The 19,478-nt window shown below is 39.3% G+C and overlaps 1 protein-coding gene across 3 annotated transcripts in view; it reads right to left on the bottom strand.

The window, feature by feature from the left end:
* NCK2 (NCK adaptor protein 2) overlaps nt 1–19,478 on the bottom strand; it is an 87,598-nt gene that overhangs the window by 42,055 nt on the left and 26,065 nt on the right. For 2 of the 3 annotated variants that reach the window (XM_075136185.1, XM_075136176.1), the window contains exon 2: nt 11,700–11,771. The gene's annotated coding sequence lies outside the window, so the exon portion shown is untranslated. Of the gene's footprint in view, nt 1–11,699; nt 11,772–14,017; nt 14,040–19,478 lie in introns of those variants that run through there. The other variant, XM_075136194.1, reaches the window with a different exon arrangement.

Below are 19,478 nucleotides of genomic sequence, written 5' to 3'. Positions count from 1 at the left end.
AGGAAGCTAAGTTTTTAAAAATCTTTTGATGTCTTACTTGAAAAGGATATTTCTATACCATTTCTGGAACAGCATGCCTATTATAAAGTAGGCAGTGTTCATTTTTAGCTTCTGACAGATGATTTAAATTTAAAATTCTGTTCAAAGGACAAAATGCTGGTATTCTGCAGGAAAAAGCTGGTATTATATTAACGTATGTTAAGGTTTAACAGTACTCGTTAGGAGCCTTATAACTTACTTATGCTTAAAAGGTAGATAATGACAACAGACATTTCAGAGAAAACACTCTAATAGGTCTTTAGCTAAGCTGAAACTGAGTATGGTCACCAACACACAGGGCAAAGGACTTACAATAAAAACCTGGCTCAAGTCTTTCCATAAACATGGGATGACTATTAAGAAATCGGTTAAGGACAACCTTAAGGGATTAAAAAAACCAACAAACATATTTCAGCTCGTTTGGGGGGTGGGGGGGTATTTTTAAGAAATGTGTATTTTTATTTCATTCGGAAAGCAGGACAAAGATTAACAGACAGTACTGGCAGAAAACACAGAGAGAATGTTTGTAGTTAGATGATTTTATTAATGCTTCATCCAACCCAGATGGTATTTTTGGAAGAAGGTATTTCCCCGTATCTTGAAGACTATACAAAATTGCATCTTTTCATGCCCTTTTATTATATACTTATCAGAAAACACAAGAAGTGTGAATTATTAAGTTTTAGTCTGTTGAAAGATGAAAAAAGGAAAAAAAAACCCCCACGTCTGAATATAAAGCAACTCCAACTGCAGAGAGCCAGCTAACATCCCTTCCTCCAGCCTTTAGCCCCCACATGTTTCTGCCATTTGCCCTCAACCTCCCTCTCCTGCATCTGTCGCTGCAAGCTCCACCAGCAGGCAGGGCTCAGGCAGGTGCTGGCAGCGGCTGCACGTTCTCGTTCTGCCTCTGTCAGCAGCCTACGCAGATGCAAATACTGTGGACGACCCAATCTGCGGTGACTTTTTCCACTATTGGGGCAAAAGGCGGCTTCTCGCTTTATTTTGAAGGCATTGCCATCACGAGCAACGGTTTTCCACATTCTAGACAGCAATGGTAAAACCCAGACTGTGCAGAGAGGACATCTTCAGCCCCTTTGGCTGCAAGGAGCATGAGACAAACAGGGAGGAGGCAGATTTTTTGGCCTATGTTTCTTGGCTGCAAAGTAAACACAACAGAACCCCAAACGTTGCCTCACATTTAGATAAATACAGCGAGAGGGTCAGAAGAGAGCATCGGCTCACCTTTTCCTGAATTCTTTTAAAAGCAGTTTCAGAAAAGGCACGCAGCTAATAAACATCTCAACTGCACTAAAGGAAACTTTTGAGAAAAGAGACCTCATCTTGCCTCTAAAACAGCAGCAATGATTAATGGCCAAATCTCCGCATTGGTTTATGGGTGTTTCTATTAAGTCAGAGACACGGATAAGCTTAATGTTTGTTGGTGTTGCTCTGGACTGTCATCTCTCCATTCCTCCCAACAGACAACTTTTAAGCTTACCTATACATTTGGAAATACATGAAAACAAAAAAAAAACAAGATAGAAGAGAGGGGAAAGTCCAGTCCTGAAGTACAACGTACATTAGGTGTCTAGACAAGACAAAACTACCGATCTTTTTACACCTACCAACCGCTCCACAATCCCTTACAAAAAGGGAGTAGGAGGGAGCAAAGCGCACAAGATCATAGAAAAAAAAACAGACACCCTACTGGGAGGACATTTAGGTAATATCTATATGATAGACTGGTGAAACATGCCCTGCGGAAGAACAAATTAAGTGTACCGCTGTTCATGCACTTTCATCCTCACTATCAATAAACCTTCCTTCTCGCCTTGAAATTAAAACAGCCAGCCACTCAGGATACGGTGATCACCATGAAATTTTATAAAGGAGACGTCCTTGAATTTCTTTCAAGATTCAAAAAGAAGGCGTTTGAATGATTTGCTTCCACTGCTGCTTCTTTTCCCCTAGCTCAAACATTCAATGGTCTGCAGGAATTATACTTCACTGGAAGTGTTAGTGCATTTATGTATTGTATAAACAAAGAACAGTCCTCAGACATAAGAAGTTTAACCTTGATCTCGCACAGAAGGACAAAGCTCAGAATCACTGTGGATTGCTACGTTTTACTGCTAATCCCTTGAAACACTGCTACCTACTTTTCAAGGGATTTCACTTTAAACTGTCTATAAAATGCTGAAAATAAAATTGAACTGCTGACCTTCTGTTCCCCAATAGAAAAACCATATATTCGCTTTTTAACTAGAAGAGGAAGAGATGTTTGTTCAGTTCAAGAACGCATTTATTCCCAACCAAAGCTGTTTAAGGAAAAAAAAAAAAGAGTACATTGTCCATTTCTAGACAATGTTCACTTTATAGTCTTAAGCTATTTATCAATTGCTTTACAAAAAAACCCATTCAATCTACCTCATGACAGTAGGAAAATGTGAAAAATGTGTGTATTAAAACAATTTTTAACTTTCTAGCTCACAGAGCACTAAGTATTTTAAGGGCCCTGTCCAGACTCTGTTCCCGTGAACTTTCCAGTTTACTGTCATTTCAAATACTGAATAAATTCTAAGACTTCTGGATTTTTTTTACCAGGTCACCTGGACCAGAATTTTTACCCAATATAAAAAGGTGCATAAAAATATTAAGATAGTTTTCAATTTAACTCTCAAGGCAAAGTTCCACAGATTTTTACCTGAATTTGGGATTATTGAACACCTATTCTTCATACCTAGGAAAGTTTCTCAAGTAAAAAGCTACTTTCTAGAAGCAGGGTCTTCAAATAGTACAGGTAAAAATCACTGGACGCAAGATATCATTCTTGATTCTGTGCTTATGTACGTAACCAAAGAGGCAGCTTGAAAGATACAGTGTTAGTTTTCATTAAGAAACAGCTAATACCATTAAATTTATTCCTGTATAAATCTGTACATCTTCCTGAAGAAGACTGAACCATTACTGAAAGCTTACTCGGAAAGCTATCCTCTTAATTTCCTGACAGGACATGTACCAAGAGAAAGCACAATTTAAGAGACACTCCTGGATCTTGTATGAGATGTGAGTGAATGCTGCAGCTTCACAAGTCTCTTGTCGGTCAGACTGACTGACGTGCTAATGCTACACAACCAGGAAAGTATCAGCCCAGGCAAGAAAGGGCCATCCCAGTCTCCCCCTAAAGTCATCTGTTCTCCTTCCACCTAACAGCTCTTCAGAGTCAAGACAGGAATCCTCTCTTACCGCTCCCAAAACACAAGTGCAGAGGAAACTCTATCCCTCACACTTTTCCAAATAAAACAGGTTTCAGAACGACCTGTCCTATAGCTCTTAAAAATGCTTTAAATTTAACATCAAGACTGTATTTTTGGTCTGTAATGTTGGCAGCATTCATTTATTTCAAATTATTTCTTACATACCTTCCTCCAGTTCAAATGAAGTCCTCTTCCAAAAAATAATACTTGCGAGTGCTCTGCCACACAATTACAGCAGCAAGCCATTGTTAATTCCTCAAAGGGGAGGGACACAAAACTAAGAGAGAAAACACCATTCACCAAAGGGGGAAAAGGATGAAAGGGGATTTACTGAAACCCTTCTGCCAGGCATGCTCCAGAGAACGCAGGCTGCTATAAGCATGTTAGGAAGATGCTCTTTATTCTGAACTCTTACCTTGCAGTTCAGGTGTCAGCTGCTTTAAGACGGCTTTAAGACAGACAACCTAAAAAGTTGTTTCACTACGATTACCCCAACATGATTTTCCACTGCACCAGAACTGCTGCTCAAAAAGATAAGCTTCTGAAAGTAAACTTTTACCGGGTAAAGACTAGGAATATCTGACTTTTTCCATAGAAACAGTTACCCAAAACCAAGAATAAGCAATTAGAAGTGTCTACATTTCTATAAGCAAAATATACATTCAACAGAGACCAACAATGCCTGGCAACGCCAGACTCTCATCTTCCTTTATTCCCACCCTCAGCTCCAGTGCTTGAACAAAACTGAATCCTTCCAAACTCCTCTAAGTCTCCTCTTACTGTTTTATCTTCTGCCAGAAATTTCTCCACAGCTCACTTTTCTGAATAAAATCTCCCTGCAATAAACAAATCGGTTCAAAATTAAACATTTGGCTTTGGCTGCTACATCACATTCCCTTTCATCCAGAACTGATGAGACGTGCTATCCTCACACGCTCACGGACACATTTTCTTCCTCACTTCCACCAGATAACAATAAAATGCATCAATAAACGTGAAAGGGAAATAATAGTAGCCAAATAATTTCCAAACATGGAGAGAGACTGTGGGGATTAATATCTGTACTAGAACCAAGATTAAATAAAGGAAAAACAGGTTGAAAACCACAGGTCTGAAATTTGTAAATTTAGCCACAGAGTTCTCGTTACTTCCAGATTAATACTAATTTAAAAATTTATATTGCTAGTGAGTTTCAGTAAAAGTCATTATGCCATCATTGTTTCATATACAAGTTTAGTTGAGAGCCACACGAAATATTTAGTACTTGACAGCTTCTTTTTCCACCTTAGTATGACTTATACTCAAAATTCAAGAGCGACAAGCCACAACTCTGTTGTAAGTAATATTACAACAGAAGTAGACAATGTCTTCATTATCTAAATCAGACCTTACTAAGAGAAGCCAATAGTGTTACCAAATCTGCATCAGGCCTCAATGAAAAAGACTTTTTAAAGAAAATTCATACACAAATATTGGGAGCTGTGGAGCAATGTATGAAAGGAGCTGCAAATTACAATCCCTTGACTCATCAAAAGTAGGAGCAAGTATATAAAAATCCACAAATTACCTCAAGGTGGGGAAGAGAATAGGGAGAAGGGGGGAGACACATGCATCTCCTCTCCCCCTGGAGAACTTACAGGAGAAATCCCTTTTCCTTTCCTGCATCACAGAACCTCCGAATGCTTCAAGTGACTAATACCAAGCATTTTTATTTTATTTGTTCTGTTATTAAGCTCCTTGTTGAAAATTAAGCACTGAGGAACAGGTCTTGGACTCAAGTGTTATTTGATGCCTTGTTTCTGCTCCTCTAGTGTGTAGTACATTTAGGTTCAAAAATGCAAACCTGAAACCAATCTTTAGTTCCAAAAAGGTAAGCAGTGCTTTGTCATTGCATCAAATACTGTCCTCAGTTTTTGTTACTCTTATTTTTAAGGATTCCACAGAATTAGTCAGGGTACAGACTCAGGATGCGGAGATGCCCGGCCACCACTTACAGGCCAGAATCCTTAGTCTGACCAGTGGCCTGCTTTTGTGACATCATTTTCCGCTGCTTCTCCTGAACCACAGCCAGGGAGCAGGTCACAACAACCTACTGATCTCTCTGCCGTCACCTTTTTTCCTGAAGAATACACAGCAGCAGCCGCTCCTCAGACAACTGGACATAAACCCAGCACACATATGGGATGCCTCCATTTTGGCCACACGAGGATGTGTTACCAGCTACACAGTTACAGCTCACAGGTCAAGACTTCCTAAAGTTTCAGTAACTTACTGCAGTCAGAAAGTATGTTACAGCAGCCATGCATCCAAAGAGTGCCTGAAGTGCAAGTCAGCAGTTGAGAATGCAAGATTCCATTATCCCTCTGACTGTAGATTCAATTTCTAAAGAGCACAACTGTCAAAACCTTGCTTACAAGCTAGTTTCAAAACCAGTTGTATAAACATACATATATACACAGACACACAAGGTTTGTCATTGTAGGCAAAACATTTAAGTAAACCAAAGGATGTCACACCCTTTTCTTTTGAGAGAAATGCTTTAGCTGATCAAACACCTTGATCATCGTCATAAACCAGCACTCTCTCTAGCAGTAATAGAACAGACCTCTCCAGATCCTATACAAATCCAGAGCTGGTAGAAAATGCCATTCAGTAATCTTGATGGAGAGTTAAGAAAAAGTAATACTCTGACTGTTTAATCTTGAAAGACAAATTCAGAGATCAAATATAAATAGAGGTCTAACCCTCATTCAACAGCATTTTTTGGGCTGGTATGTGATAACTTGAGAACTAATGGTATGAGACAACCCAGCTTATCAGGGAATGTGCTAAGCACCGAAGGACCAAAACTACTGATTTTGGTGCAAGATAGAGAATTCAAAATCAGCCTCTTGGGAAAATCCGGATCCCCCAAATTACGTGCTGCTTCAGCAAAGAATCTCTCTGACATCACCTGCGATAGCCTGCTTGCATCAGAGGCAGATACTTAACTTGCATATAGGAACAGGTCTGTTAAAATGTCAGTGTTTCATGTTGGGGGAAAAAAAAAAAATCAAGCTACAGGTAAATTTTATAGGATAGCGGGAAGAAGTGGAACAAGTGGTCACAGGGAAAAGAAGTGCTAAAAAGAAATGCAAGCACTCAGACTAGCGAGGAAAAAAACAGTGTGAGCAGCAATGACAGTAGCAGGGGATTTGCTGGAAGGATTCAGCTGCTGAATTAAAAAGCAGGAGTAGCTTCATTTAAAAGAAAAGGGGAGAGGGAAAGAGGTGACAGAGCATGTAGAAAATAAGCTGCACAGAGGTTCTATTATGAGGAGCAACTAAGAGCAGCTGACACAGACAACAGTCTCCAAAATAAGGAGGGATAACATGAGAGCTGCAGGGGATCCCTGAAACAAAAGGGTGTGAAGAAAGAGCACAAAGGAAAGCAGGGGTTAAACACAGGAGACTGCAAGGAGCCTGTGATGTCTTAAAATGAGACTCTCAAACTTAAAATCAGGGAAAGAAAAATAGACTGTAAAAGGTTTGTATCTGTATGCATGGTATTCTATGCTTTGTGTTACTACTGGCTTAAAAAATAAACAGCAGGACAAGCTCATTTTCTCAGTCCTCTCTGTTTAGTACAATTTGAGCTTTGTTACTACAATGCAAACACTAATTGTAATCCAAGATTAATTAACAGTTATTGGAAACAGCATTCCACAGCAAATATACCACACTCACCTTTAAATATTTTCTGTTCTGTAAAATGCACCAATTTCAGCAGTTATCCCGAGCGCCTCTGGGTAACACACACACAAAACCATTCGCCAGATATGAAACAAGATGAATTGTGTGTACAGTCTCTTCCCATTCATTAAAAGGCAGTATTTCAGCAAGACGCACTGTTTTTTAATATCATAATACATTTGATGTAATACATACCATTTGAATATGATATTACATGGAATATGTTAAGGGCACTACTGAAAACACGCACGTTTACAGTTTTAGCTGTATTTCTACTACGCACCAATTCTAACATGAACAATGAATCATTTAAAGTTCCCTCAAAGCCTCCACACCAGACGAACTGCCTTCCAGCCATTATCAAATGGAGGAACAAGCCTTCAACTGATCTTATATACACCAACGCTGGCTGCGTGCCCGCTCCTGCAAAGCGCTGGCTCAAGCAGTCGCCCTAAAGAGCTACGAAACAGGCACGGCACCCCTCAGAAACCTGAGGCGAGGGGATCTCCAGGAGGCGTTTGCAAGCAGGAGATGACAACAGCTCCTTTATGGAGCAGTTAGATCTTGGAGTAACTCGGTGACCTCGGTGGCCTCAGCTGCTAATCTGCTTCCTCCTTCAGGAGGGTTTGGGATCGCTGACCCGCCCCTGTGCCCATACAGTGTGCCCATACAGTCCCATCGCTCTACACGGAGCTGGCACAAGGACTGCTCCCAGTCCCCGCATCCCGACCTATGCCTTTGTGTATGACACTCGCCTAAGTCACTAACGCGTGCAGCATCTCAGGACACCCTCCCTGTGATGTAGCGTAACTGCATAAGCTATCTTGAAGAGTTTCTCAAGATCGTACTCGAAGCCACATGAAGTTGTCCCTCAAAAGTGCAGTGCGTATTCAAATCTTGTAACTAAACCTGGTGTAACGCAGGGATATGTTTATTTAGAAGCCACAGAAGTAGGGGCTCGGTAACCAGTTCTGCCAGTGGTATTCCTCTGAACACTGGTCAAGACACTAAGGTTGGTCCCTGTGTGTTTTGTGCTCAGTTCATAAATATACTCAAGCACAAGCTTAACCTTAGCTCACTCATATATACCTATTTTATATATATAGCTTAACTCATAGCTATATTCATGACCAACATGCTAGATTCTTTTCAGCAGGCAAAGCTTTTTTTGGCTCAGAAAAACTAACATGCGGGATGAAAAGACAGCTGAAGTCCACACTGGCTATCAAACAACAAAACTACTTCCACCAGGAAAAACGTGGTCATCGCTTTATTTTTACTGAACTGAATTTGCATGTATTAATGAAAGCTGTACAGTGTTCTCTGATGAGGAATCCATATAGATTGTAGTTAAAGTATACTGCAAAGGCTATTTGTGGGCCATAACACGTACCGTTGATATCTACAAACCTGAGTTGCACCTGAAGCTCTCAAAGCTGGAAAAAAATTATAGACAAGTGATTCTCAAACTATTTTGGTATTATTAGTAAATAAAAGCATGCCTGTATTTTCATGCAAAGAACTACAATTACTACAAACAGAAACAGAAAAAACGTAGTAAAAAAATCTAAAAAAGAAAGTACTAAAATTACATAATTCAGGGAAGATCAATTTATTTGGGGGGTATACCTGTGGTTATGGGGGCATAGGAGTGGGATGAAAGTGTTCTTCCCTACTGTCCACATTTACAGGTTAGAAAGTATTATGCCACTAACTAATATAACAGGCAGTATTCTATAAATTTATTTATTATACTAAATGTCTGTAAATATATTTAAGTAATGCTAAAGGTGCATTCAAAGGCTTAAAATCAACACTTTAGGCACCTGGGATAATTGACGTAATTACAGGAAACTTTTTTCTTTTTAGGGGAAAGGAATCCAGACATCCACTCAGTACATACCTTTCATCCTCTTAATTACTGTCAGAATCAAGATTTTCCATAACTAACTCGTATGAAACACTAAGAATAGTATTGTTCTCCTTGGGTTTAAACTCCTCAAAAAATCAACAACTACAAACATGCTGATACACAGAAAAATACCAAGAAATATTCTGATACAGCATCGCAGACAGTTCCATCAAGTTGAAGTGTCTGTGGTGCTTTTTCCTCTTTAAACGAGGAGGAGGATCAGTTTTTCCAGCAGCTGTGAGCAGGTCCCCAGTCTCACAACGAGAGAGAGAGAGAAAGAGAGAGAGAGAACCAAACAACTGAAAAAAGCCAGTTTGCCCAGCTAGATAAAAGATGAGCTGGCAGATCTTGACAACCATATACTAATTACACTGTAGTTCTGACTCAACCAAATTCTATAAGGACTCATTATCATCCGCAGTTCGGTGAAGTTTAAGAACATTTTGAGTGTAATTTGTGAATATTTATTCTATTGCCAATTGCATTTCCTTTTCAAAGGGCAAAAGCTTTACTATGTTCTGGTTCAACAAAGCATTTCAAGCGTAGGCTTTACCAAACCTACACCTATGCATTCATTTCCCTTTGGGAAAGGCATTAGAATGCTCCATGTTTTGCAGAATCACATCTTTACCAAGCTGAATATAGTCCATCAGAAACATGCACACAAAGGACGGAAAGAGACATAAAATATTAATACAGAAGTTAGATTTAATTTTGTTACTGAAATTAAGCGTTGTCTAATTGGACACAGCCAGTATTCTGGGTACCCATACTTTAAAAAGAAAGACGCCCCTACCCCCCCCGCCAACTGACCAACTGAGATGTCCAGATAGTTCTTCCTCTCCTCCTTTCAGTGAGCTATTATCTATTTATACAAAACCTTCATCTGCTGTAAACACCTTCACTTTGGGCATGTTTGGTTCCCCTCCCCGGCTTACTGTTTTAAAGGGTAGAAGAAAAAACTACTCAGTAAGCCAAATATCACAGAAATAAGTTTAACAAATAAAGATGATTCTAAATCCAAACCCAGATTCCAAACACCTACTTCCTTGAACAAAGCAGTGGATTTTTTTTTTTAATTATTTTCGATGCACATTTAACTGAAAACTATTATAAAAAAGGACAAGAAACAGATTCCGAAGATAAAACTCTGAAGAGTTTTAAATTACACATGTGAAATAAATACAAAATTTGGGCCATAGTCAGTAAAATACAAGCTTAATTTTGAGTAGAAATTTTAGTAGAAAAATTAGGATAATTTTACTAAGATTAAGCCTACAGTTTGATGAATCATTGGCTTTAGGATTGTGTGTTTGTTTTGTTTTTACATTAACAGCCCTTTCAAGAATATTTTAATTTTGCCACTTACATGACACACAAAACACAAAGAAAACTTACTGGAGTTTCTACTCCAGAAAATTGTTACAAAAGATTTCTCACTATTAGTATACAAAATTGTCAAGACTATACTCTGATCTGTTGGAAAGGCCAGGGTTATAAATTTGTCTATTACATTTAAAAGACATATATCAGATAATTTGAAAATGTACAGCAAAAGCCAATTGTAGCACCTTAGAGTTTCTATCCTAGCACTTCAGAATTTCCTTTTCAGTTTGAAGGAAACTGAATCATTTGCAAAAACATAGGTAGATGTTATGCTTAAGACTGGATTGCATTTTTAATTCTAACTGGTTCACCTGCACTTTATTAAATAAATTAAGTCTAATTTCAACATCTGATAACACTTCATTGAACAAGTATTTAACAGAACTCACAACAAATATCAAGGCACATGAGGACTTCATACATAGCTTTCAATTTGAATGCTCAAAAATGTCAATAATTAGCCTTCATAACTTCCTTCTGAAGAAGGTAACATTATTTTTATTGTATAAACAGAGAATTTGAGTAAGAAATAATAAATCCACCTGGTAAAGTAATGAATGAAACTAAGATTTCCAGTTTTCTGCTCCGTGCTGCACCCACTACAATGCTGAAAGTTTATTCAGTGTTCTGCCTTTTTGCTTTTATTTTTTTGGTACAGTTGTAATGAGGCTTCATTTTATTAAAAGTTTCTGTTAATAAATATCTACTAAGCCACAGAAATCAACTACAGTTTCTAGAAACAGACAACAGGGTACATGAATTAACAGAAAGAAGCCAGACTCTACCACAAAATGAATCCTATGGAAAACATCAGCTTCATTAGGTTACTTCAGGTCTTCAGAGCCAGCCCAGGAAGATACTCTACATGTACTGAATGCAATTCTGTTCTACCCTCACAGAAAACCCACAAACCTTCTTTCCTCTCAATACTTTATAAGCTATTACTTCATTTTTAGAATTCAATCAAAGAATAATATTAAGCCTGCTCCACCACAGGCTATGGATGGCCGCTATTCCTCCATACCTCCCACACTACCACGTCCTGCCTACAGCGCCTTCAGAGGAAAATGTCCCAAGTCAAAGCAGTAGGTAACAGGAGACAGGAGCCAAAAAACAGTGGTAGCAATATCTAGTGCTTAATTAATAGTCTGAGCCTATCCTTTTTTCTTGTCTTTTTTTTGAAAGTAAGAGCTAAAACCGATTTGTCTCAGATCACTGAAGGAAGAAGACTTGCTATTTAATCATCCATCCAGCAGTTTTTTAAAAAAAAAAAAACACAAGTACTACAGTACATAAAAGCAAAAACCAAGCAATACATCCAGTTCACTCGTTATCTTTAGTTATGAAAATAACTACCGAACTTGAACCACTCACCGTTGGCACACTGTTAAAAGGATCCAGGCAGTGAAAGGCAGGACTCTCCAACAGAGTTATGTACACCACTATCTGAAACAACAAACACCACATATTTTAGTGTCAGCACTAAACTTAGAAGACCTTTAGCTAGGTAATTTAGTTTTCATACTACCAAAATCTCCTGAGAGATGCTGAAGAGCAGGCAGAATGGCTCTAACTGGATCTACCTGTTTAGCATAAATAGAATCCATCTTCATATTTAACTTTTCTCGATGAATACAAGGTCAATTTAGCCACAGACAACCCAAACCATCTAGGAAAGAAAGTAACTACAAACCCAGCCATCACAACACAGAGAAAAATCAGTCAAGAAATGGAATTAAAAATTCAGACCAGTTTTATAAAGATTACATTTTCAAAAGCACCGTTATTTACTGTTTCCTTCACTTTTACATTAGTCAGTTTAACTTGCTAATACTTCCTAAGATAAGGGAAACGCTGTTACACGTGGAAAACTGAGGCACATCAGCAAAAGCATAGCCAGCAGTTTTGTGGGACATGACTATTTCCACCCACACATGGGCGCTCACACATATCTGCATGTGTAATCCAGCTGGATTACTGCCGCGTGTGGTTTGGGGCCCTCTGGCACAAGAGATACAGACCCAACAAGAGTGAGCTCTGACAGAGGCGGTGAAGCTGGTCATAGGGCTGGAGAACTCCACTAAGGGAAATTCTGGCTGGATGTAAAGAAGCCACAAGGGTGGCTAAGCACAGCCGCATGCCCCCTGAGAAGTGATGGGCCTTCTTCCTGGGAGTCTCAAATTCTTCTGGACCTGGCTCCGGCTGTGGCCTGAGCGCTGCTGGGAGCTGGACAGCACAAGCCTCCAGAGGTCCCTCCCGGCCTCCATTGTTCTGTTAAGTGTTTCTAGCCACAAAAGTAACCTTTCAGAAGAGACCTCAAAGTATTTAAACATTTGTTTCTGTTTTTTAATGACGTTTCTAACTCCATAGGATGTCTGACAAATTTAGGCAGTGTAAACCCATTAAGATCCAGTTCAAAAAGAAGGAGAAAATTCTGAGCGTCTTCTGCGCTGCAGCCCCTAGCTCATAAGGATGATGTATTACAACTCCTACTCAACCTGAGGCCACTCATGCACAAATGTTTCTGTTCAAAGTCTTCTCTGAACAGATTCTAACCAGTTGCCACTCTACAAAAGCATCCTGTGAAGAAATTCCATTAAAAAGAGCAATTTGTCCAACGATTCCGTGCATCATAATGAAAGGGGAAAAAAAAAGTATTGACAAAGGTATTATAAATACCTTACACAGATGTTTAAAAGTGAGATTTAGACTTCCACCCATTAATAAGTGGAGCAACAAAACTACTAAAACCACAGTTTGACAAACATTTAAGCATAAACATATTGTTTGGGGGGGGGGGGGAGGGGTAAAGCACAAAAGAGTCCCTGCCCCTCAGCTCCCTGGTGGCTCACCCCTTGCTCTCCAGCAGCTGCAAGGGGAGCCAGAGCATCACTAGTCCTCCTGAAAAACACACAAGGAAAAAAAACGGAGGAGGGCAAATCGTGAGGCAGAGGGCAAATCTTCAAACAGAAGAGTCTGCTGATCCAGTTTAGTGCCTGAATGAAGTTATGCCTGTGACAGCAGAGAGCAGACGGGACTGGAGGGTGACCTACCCCCTTCTCCTCTGCCCAGATGCTGGCTGGAACGCCTGCTGCCCCACCACCCGACCTGGGTTTTGAGCTTTCTGCAGACGCAGACCGCGGGCAACCACGCTTTGCTGTATCAATTTTCCTGCCCTAAGTTAACCCTAAGTTGCCCTTAACTGTGTTCTCGCTGAAAACCATTCTATATTTGAAATTATAGGACAGATATCAAGTAAATGGGAAAGATACTTTAATAAATGAAGCAACATTAAAATCCTGAGGCAGGGCAGATCTATTTTCCTACCGGCTGAATGTTTTGTACTACATGTTTTTCTCCTGTCAATAATGCAAGAACATTTTTAATATTAAGGGGAAAAAAGTGAGAAAATAAAAGTCACTTCATTTTTTGTTACAAGATCTTCTAAACTTTCTTTTTCCTTCCTACCTCACAAATCATCTACTGCCCATTACCATCCACCACTGAAGTACTGTACCAAGCTTCTGATTTTGTTTGGGGTTTTTTTGTTTTGTTTTGTTCCTTAAAGAAAAACCCAACACCTCTCTCAATTATTGCTTCCACCTTCACAAATGCACATTTGCATACAGAACTTGCGTTTGAAAGTGAGCTGAAAAACAGTACTGTTAATCATCAATATCTGAAAAACTAACCTTGTATTTATTAGTCAACTGGAGAGAAAGTACAGTTAGGGAAAATAAGAGTCCAAATTCCACCTAAACACATAAGAAAATAATGAGTCATGTGTTTATCTCAATATAACAATGCTAACTTCCTTCTGTACAGCAAGAATGGTTTTATTTTCGCAGCTCAATTAACATACATTAAAAGTAGCTCAGAATGTTAATGGTGTTAGTGCAAACAGTCAAAGGAAGAAGGAGGTGCACAAGAAAACTTGATTCCTACCAACACTTTGATTGAAATAAAACTCTGTTAATCTAAGAGACACATGAGCACACGATGCAGACCGGTCTCTGTCCTCTCTGGGCTCAATTCCGTCGCATTGTGACCTCCTTTTCTATTTTTCTACTGGTAAAAATCTTCACTTTGCTACAGAAGAGCCAGAGGAAGTTTTCGGCTACGAGTCACACCAAGACTCACTTCCCCAGCAGAGTAACCGATTTCCATCACACACCCCCGCAGCCCAGAGCTTCGCCTGCAACATTGTGACTTGCAGAGTGACTCAAACTCAGGATGGAAACCCGGACCGCAAATAATTCGCTTATACTTTAAATATGTTCCTTGAAACAATCTTTCAGTTACAGAAGTTCAAAATCTTTCTTCTCAAAGGCAGTAAATGGAAACAGTGGTTAGGGTTTGGGACTATCTGCCCCCAGGGGGAGGGTTTGCACTGTAGGTGGGGTTTTCTGGTTCTGCTGCGGCATCCTACCAGCCAGGACTCTGCACAGCTGTATTTGATAGCAAAGCCAGGCTGGGGAATGAATAGTTAAACTTTGAGAGTACAAGATAATCTCCATCAACCTCCAAAAGCCCTGGAGCACACATGACAAATGCTTACCCAAAAAATAACTGGTGCAACACTAGAAAACTTGGGAAATGAAGTCAACAACTTTTTTTGAAAGGCAGCAAGGCAAATGGAGGCGCAGAGCTGGGCTGTCATGTCCCATGGTATCACCAGTGCCCATCACTTCTGTACCATCTAGCGTGACGTCCATTTGTCACATCTTAATCCTAATACCGATACCACTGCAGTAACGTCAGCCCTGCTGCATGCAGAATGCCACGGTTCCTTACCGCTCATGACTGCCTTCACATCCTACGCTTACCGTGAGGCCCGGAGCAGAGGAACAGAAGACGACACAAGGAACAGGAATGGCAGAGTAGAGGAATTGGATGAACACGTGATTACAAACATGCAAGGTAGAAAGACAAATTTGTCTACGTTTGAACACCAACCTCGGTCGCTCTCATTTGTTTTCTAGACCAAGGTCTTCCGAAGAGAAGGACTATACAAGTCCCACAGTAAAAAGCACTTTTGAATTGTCAGAAAGAAAAGTTTGAACTTAATGCTTGCAAACAAGCACCAGAAGGTAAGTGTCAGTAACATCTAATATAATAAGCACCTTATATTTAACTGTGTAATCTTCAAAGATTACAACCTTAAGAATAAATTAGTGCTCTTGTAATGATTATATTACAAGTAACATCCAAAGTTATTAACCACCTTTCCTTTCACTAATAGCTCTAATGTGCCCCATTTTCTTTATCCCCACAGCTAAAATTCAGATTCAGCCTTACAATGACTATTTCAATGACAAGTCTCTCAGGCTCTCTTCCCAATACCTGACCACCTCCTATTTAAATTCTGACATGAAATAGCTAAAATAATCTCTTTGATACTTAATATGCTAATACACAAGAACGACCTGACCATAAACCTGTACTGCACAGAGTGGGAATTTTAACTCCAATGGTAAGGCATTCAAGTGACTCCCATAACTATGATAAAATTCAACAATTGACGTATTACTGGTGACCTTCTGGAGAACAAATGAAAAGCATCATATTAATACAAATTCTCCTGTGGAGATGATCAAGCTGGCAATCTGCCAGTTCATTACACCATCAAGCTCCACTCCAACATTAAATATTGCCTTCCTTTGTAATTGACTGAAATACGCTGGAGCAATTGCAGGTAACCACTTTGGGCTATTAAAGTATTCCATTAAGACTTCTCCATTAGGCAAATACTTCAAATGAAGTTACATCAAAATAGCCTATGTTCAAAATATTTTAACTATGCAGACAATTGGGCAAGCACATTCCAGTTCCACAGAGCAGCAGACAGATCAGCCTAAGCACTCAAAAGCTCAATGCCTGAATTTGCTTAAAGGGAAAAGAAACCCACCAAGTTTATTCAAGACCCTAGTGTAAGCTTAGTATTTTAACGTAGTCATATATATCTTCACAAACCTAACATAATATTACCTTCTTCTAAAGCTAAGAAAATGGTAATGTTAAAATACGCAACTATTCTTTAACTTGGATAAGTCAAGGCATTCATTGAATACTACATTTCAAAACTAAGTATGAAACACAGGGAGAAAATAGAAAGCAAGACTGGATTCACATCGTATTTAAGGTTTCAAAAAGGCAGCAAATTGCAACGTTGCATTACAATGTGTATAACATTCTGAAAACAAACAAAAAAATTAAAATCCTTTCATGCTATATACTCTACACAACTAAGCTTTTCTTCTCTTAAGATTGCGGTTCTGTAACAGCAAGGAAGCAAGTGAAATGGGGCACAAGAACAGGTTCACTGCCTTGCATGCAGAAAAGACTGCCAGATACTTAAAACGCTGGAAAAGATTTAAGCCTGTATGCCAGCTGTGAAAATGAGACTAGCCCTTGAAGCAAAGACAAACTTCTGTGTTTAAATAGGCTTTTTTAAGCGGTCCAGGTTTGGAGCCATCACCAGAGGCTGTAAGGGTTAGCCTAAGAAATTCAGGTCTCTTCTGAACAATGCACGGGCAGGAGGTTGTGTATCTTCTCCGTGCCCCTATCTGGCATGCAAGAGCTGTAGTACACCTCCCGGCCATGCTGGGTGTATCGAAGAGGAAGCGATTAGACATGTATCATTGGTCACTCAAACAACTTTTTTTTCTTTTTTTTTTTTTAAATAAACATATACTTGGGGGGTGGTAGGGAGAGGAACACAGCTCGAGAAAGTGCGCAATGGCTCACACTTTAACCACGTGCAATCAAAGAGGCTAAGCTGACCTATATTCTCATTTAACTCCTGCAGTCAAATGCATATCCTCTGCAGACTCTGGTGTATACATGATATGTTTTCAAAAAGCAAGAACATTTTTTACATCTACTTGCACAACCACCAACTCCCAATCTACTCATGAACCACAACTAGTTGATTGTCTAAATAATATCAGCGTTTAAAATAAATACTGAATTCCAAAAACCAACTTCCATTGCCAGTTTCCTCTGTAGTTGCAATCCAAATACATGCATGACTAGCATCTTTTTAAATTGGAAAGAAATGAGGAGGGTTACATCTGTTAGTGACTGCATCTGCTAAGAATTCTACAACACATACTGTACAGATTCACGTTATTTTATTAAGAAGAATCACACGCTTCTTACATCCTCTCAGCTAGAAGTTTCCCCCAAAAGTCTAAGCTAGTAAAAAGCCTAATACTGATACCAAATTACTACCTAAACTCACTGTAATATAAATTTTTTTTTAATTCCTGGCTTAAGCAGGATTTTCCATCTTGATACTTGCTGATATTGACCTAATTCAAATTTGATTATGCTGAGCTGCAAACTTCCAAGGCAGTCCCTGCATGAGAAAAAGAAAAAACCCACGAAGGAGAGTAGAGAAATCGTGAATGGGAGGCCAGGAAGCCCCTCCCCACCCCCAGCAAGGCTACAAACTCTTTGAGAGGAAATGTAATATTGCAGTCTCAAAAACAAACAAAAAACCCACGACCAACAAAACCCCCCACACACCTGTCTTTCAGACTGATAATCAGGCATCAGAATAAATGAAAGCCATGTCCAGTCACTCTCTGCAAGCTGCAGGAGGCTCACAACAAAGGTACCGTGCCACCAAAATAGCCCCAGGTTTTTTAAGCACTCCTATTCAAGAGCCATCTGTGAAAGGTGAAGTATTCAAACTCCATTTTATCTCAATTCCCCAATTTTTTCTCTTCTGTTTACAATAAGGAATAGGAACTCACCACCTTTCTAATTTTCCTTATTTAAGGGTTTACAAGCTGGCTATGTAAGCGCATGTATAAATATCCCTAAAGCCCACATAGGAAAAGCAACAAAGGTCTTGATTTATGCTTAGGGCAGCTCTAAGCACCTCAAGAACCCTTACAAATGTATGCTGAAAGACTTGAATTACCAATTATAATTGCATATAGATAAGCAGAAACGGAACTATAGGTAACAAGGTTGTTCTTAAACTTTGTCTCACGGTATCTTTAAGGAAAGGAAAGGATTAGACTTCAACCTTAGGTAATGCTTAACTAAGCAAGCTTCTCAGGCCATGGTTTGAACACAAGATAATTATTTTGTTTTCCTTAATAGAATACCTTATTATTCAAATTACAGATTTCATTTTTAGAAACATTTTAGCATTTATAGTTAGATAACTTTCTTCAGCACTTTAGAAATTAGTATTTTGTACACACAGTTTAATAATGCGTTCCAGTGGAACTTCAGCCTTTTCCTGATTGATACTTCAATTTTTTTGTTTGTAAAAACTGCACAATGACAGCCTTTTCCATTAAGTAAAATCAGCTCAGAATCTTTGAGAACCTGAGTGGTTAACAGCTCATCAGCCCAAGCAGCGCCTTCACAAATCTATTTTTCCTATTACATCTTTGCCGTTAAAATGTTTTACATAAAGACATATACGACCCACTGAATCATAGCCGTTCTTCCAAACCTCTCTACTAGAGTCAGAGCTTTTAATTCAATACTTGTGGATTTCAGGGCTGTGAAAGATGACTACAAACAGTACATTAATATACTCTTTACCGTAATCTAGTAATCTGCACTTGTAAATTACTGAAAATGCACACCTCCACTGGAAAAAGACATTCACAGATGCCTTTTGGAGAAGTGAAAACCACAGATTCCGATGAATTAGCTACCACAGAAGGATGCAATGCTAACTCTCTATCAGAGAAACACTAGGCAGAGACGCCTGGTTACCACTCTTGGCTAGGGAGACTAATGTTTAAAACAAGCAAATAAATATCACATCTACACAGTTAGAGAAGATTTGCTTTGGGGGTGAGATGTGACAGAAAATGGACTGTAAGAGGGGCTACAGAGAGACTACAGATCACTAATACAGTAGAGTCAAGTAAGGCAGACTTAGCCCACTGGCAATTCAAATTTAAAGGCTGACTGCAATCCTTATTAGAGCTCCTGTTCTGGTAAGTTATTCATTATTTCTTAGTCCAAAGAAAATCTTTCCTACGCGTACATTTAACATAGCACTGTCTGAATTTGAAATAATAGTGCCACTACTGTCTCGGTGCTAAAATATACGGATAAGGTGATGTTAAGAGGGATAGGTCAAGGTCAGTGGTTGTCTTTGAAACCACCAGGCAGATA

The sequence above is a fragment of the Calonectris borealis genome, chromosome 1, assembly GCF_964195595.1.
Source record: "Calonectris borealis chromosome 1, bCalBor7.hap1.2, whole genome shotgun sequence".
NCBI classification, from domain to species: domain Eukaryota; kingdom Metazoa; phylum Chordata; class Aves; order Procellariiformes; family Procellariidae; genus Calonectris; species Calonectris borealis.
Note: the sequence above shows the minus strand (reverse complement) of the source record. Positions and strands in the feature narration are given on the sequence as shown.